This window comes from Mesoplodon bidens (assembly GCF_964165515.1).
Source record: "Mesoplodon bidens genome assembly, chromosome: 1".
NCBI lineage: Eukaryota > Metazoa > Chordata > Mammalia > Artiodactyla > Ziphiidae > Mesoplodon > Mesoplodon bidens.
In genome coordinates this window covers 171,581,036-171,584,688 of record NC_138176.1, presented here as the reverse complement: position 1 = coordinate 171,584,688, position 3,653 = coordinate 171,581,036, and the positions used below count along the sequence as shown (strand labels likewise).

The 3,653-nt window shown below is 49.7% G+C and overlaps 1 pseudogene across 1 annotated transcript; it reads left to right on the top strand.

Moving 5' to 3' along the window:
- The first annotated feature begins 339 nt into the window (after nucleotides 1–339).
- LOC308612615 (transcription factor E2F4-like) lies at nucleotides 340–1,914 on the top strand (annotated as a pseudogene). The gene has a single exon. The product of its transcript is annotated as a transcription factor E2F4-like (transcript).
- The last annotated feature ends 1,739 nt before the right edge of the window (nucleotides 1,915–3,653 follow it).

The following is a 3,653-nucleotide window of genomic DNA, read 5'->3' as shown; positions in this document are numbered from 1 at the left end:
GGATTGGGGTAGTTAGATAAGGAACACACATTCACTTGGGTCTTGATGGATATTATGGGTTAAATTGTGTCTCCCCCCCAAAAAAGGTATGTTGAAGTCTTAACCCCCAGTACCTCAGAATGTGGACTTATTTGGAAATATGGTCATTGCAGATATAATTTAGTTAAGATGAGGTCATACTGGCATAGGCTGTGATTGGTGTTCTTATAAGAAGAGAAGAGACACATCGACACGAAGGGAGAAGGCCATATGAAGATGGAGGCGGAGTAGAATGATGTGTTTACAAGCCAAGGAATCCCAAGGATTGTGGGCAAGGGTCAGAAATTAAGAAGAGGCAAGGAACGGATTCTCCCTCAGAGCCTCCGAAAAGGAACCAATTCCGCAGACACCTTGATTTCAGACTTCTAGACTCCAGAACTGTGAGAATAAGTTTCTCTTGTTTTCAGCTACCTAGTTTGTGGCAATTTGTTACAACAGCCCTGGGAAACTGCTACAATAGGTGAGTCGGAATAAAGGGAAGGGGATGAGAAACACCTACAAGAAAGTCTTTCCAAACTGAATGCCTGGGCTGCGCTGGCCTGGCCTGGCTGAGGGGAGGTGGCGGGAGGGCGCTATGGTGGAGGCTGGGCCACAGGCGCCGCCGCCCCCGGGCACCCCAAGCCGGCACGAGAAGAGTTTGGAACTTCTCACTACCAAGTTTGTGTCGCTTCTGCAGGAGGCACAGGATGGTGTGCTTGACCTCAAGCTGGCAGCTGACACCCTAGCTGTTCGCTGGAAGTGGCGGACTTATGACATTACTAATGTGCTAGAAGGTATCAGGCTGATAGAGAAAAAATCCAAGAATAGCATCCAGTAGAAGGGCGTGGGGCCTGGCTGCAATACCCGAGAGATTGCGGACAAGCTGATTGAGCTCAAGGCAGAGATGGAAGGAGCTGCAGCAGCGAGAGCAAGAACTAGACCAGCACAAGGTGTGGGTGCAGCAGAGCATCCGGAACATCACAGAGGATGTACAGAACAGCTGCTTGGCCTACGTGACTCATGAGGACATCTGCAGATGCTTTGCTGGAGATGCCATCCAGGCCCCGTCGGGCACCAGCCTGGAAGTGCCCATCCCAGAGGGCCTCAATGGGCAGAAGAAGTACCAGATTCACCTGAAGAGTGTAAGTGGCCCCATCGAGGTGCTGCTGGTGAACAAGGAGGCATGGAGCTCACCACTTGTGGCGGTGCCTGTGCCACCACCCGAAGGTCTGCTCCAGAGCCCACCTGCTGTCTCTCCCCCTCTGCCTCTGCCCAAGCCTGCTCTGGCCCAGCCCCAGGATGCCTCATGCCCAAGCAGTCCCCAGGTGACCACCCCGAACCCTATTCCCGGCAGCACCGAAGCCCAGGGGGTGGCCAGTCCAGCAGCTGAGATCACCGTGAGTGGTGGCCCTGGAACCGATAGCAAGGACAGTGGTGAGCTCAGCTCCCTCCCGCTGGGCCTGACAGCACTGGACACCCGGCCGCTGCAGTCCTCTGCCCTGTTGGACAGCAGTAGCAGCAATAGCAGTTCTTCCGGACCCAACCCTTCTACCTCCTTTGAGCCCATCAAGGCAGACCCCACAGGTGTTCTGGAGCTCCCCAAAGAGCTGTCAGAAATCTTTGATCCCACTCGAGAGTGCATGAGCTCAGAGCTCCTGGAGGAGCTGATGTCCTCAGAAGTGTTTGCACCCCTCCTCCGCCTTTCTCCATCCCCTGGAGACCACGATTACATCTACAACCTGGATGAGAGTGAAGGTGTCTGTGACCTCTTTGATGTGCCTGTCCCCAACCTCTGACTGACAGGGGCATGCCCTTTGTGGCTGGGACACAGACTGTCTAACCTGGGGGCTGCCTGGAGACCTCACCCCACCCCACCCATACACAGCTTGAGAGCCGCAGACTCCTGGCTTCCCCAGCCTTCCCTCACTGCACAGTTCTGGCCACAAGTCCCACTCCTGCACCAACACCTGTTCTGTGCTGGGAGAGCAGGGGAAAGGGGCTTAGCCCACTCCACTGTGGAGCCAAAGTGTTTGCCACTCCTTTTTTGGGGACTTCCCCTATCTGGTAGCCTCCCCCCGCCCTCCCAGAGTTCAGTTTCAGCTGCCACACAATTTTATAGTGTCCAGTCTTACATTTAGGTCTCTAATCCATTTTGAGATCTGCCGCAGAGATCCAAGGACCCTCCATCACCCTCCTAGGGCAGCTCGTCCAGCCCCATCACCCAGTACCTGCCAGCCCCTCCCCCTCCAGGAGGAAGCATGGTGTGGGGCTGGGCACTTGCCAGCACCTAGCCTAGCCTCCTTCACTTCTCCCCATGCGGATCACACAGCTTCTCTGTACCGCTCATGTGCCCCTTTCTGCTGGACCCTTGGCCCTGAGAACCTGCTGGGGGCAGGGGGAGGAGCAGGTTGCTAACAGGAGGAATGGAGATCTCTAGCTAGGAATCTGGGTGGGAGAGTCCCTGAGGATTGGCCCAGCCTCCGTCTTTCCCGCAGCTCCCCTCTTGTTTCTTGGGTTTTTTTTTTTTTTGAATTTTATTTGATTTATTTTTTTAAACAGCAGGTTCTTATTAGTTATCCATTTTAGACATATTAGTGTATATATGTCAATCCCAATCTCCCAGTTCATCACACCACCACCATCCCCCTCTGCCGCTTTCCCCACTTGGTGTCCATACATTTGTTTTCTACATCTGTGTCTCAATTTCTACCCTGCAAACTGGTTCATCTGTACCATTTTTCTAGGTTCCACATATATGCGTTAATAGACGATATTTGTTTTTCTCTTTCTGGCTTACTTCACTCTGTATGACAGTCTCTAGATTCATCTACGTCTCTACAAATGACCCAATTTCGTTCCTTTTTATACTGAGTAATATTCCATTGTATATATGTACCACATCTTCTTTATCCATTCGTCTGTCAATGGGCATTTAGGTTGTTTCCATGACCTGGCTATTGTAAATAGTGCTGCAGTGAACAATGCATGTGTTCACTGGTGCATGTGGGGTGCATGTGTCTTTGTGAATTATGGTTTTCTCTGGGTATATGCCCAGTAGTGGGATTGCTGGGTCATATGGTAATTCTATTTTTAGTTTTTTAAGGAACCTCCACACTGTTCTCCATAGTGGCTGTATCAATTTACATTCCCACCAACAGTGCAAGAGGGTTCCCTTTTGTCCACACCCTCTCCAGCATTGGTTGTTTGTAGATTTTCTGATGATACCCATTCTAACTGGTGTGAGGTGATACCTCGTAGTTTTGATTTGTATTTCTCTAATAATTAGTGATGTTGAGCATCTTTTCGTGTGCTTCTTGGCCATCTGTATGTCTTGTTTGGAGAAATGTCTATTTAGGTCTTCTGCCCATTTTTAGATTGGGTTTTTTTTTTTTAATATTGAGCTGCGTGAGCTCTTTATATATTTTGGAGATTAATCCTTTGTCCATTGATTCGTTTGCAAATATTTTCTCCCATTCTTAGGGTTATCTTTTCCTCTTGTTTGTAGTTTCCTTTGCTTGCAAAAGCTTTTAAGTTTCATTAGGTCCCATTTGTTTATTTTTGTTTTTATTTCCATTACTCTACGAGGTGGATCAAAAAAAATCTTGCTGTGATTTATGTCAAAGAGTGTTCTTCCT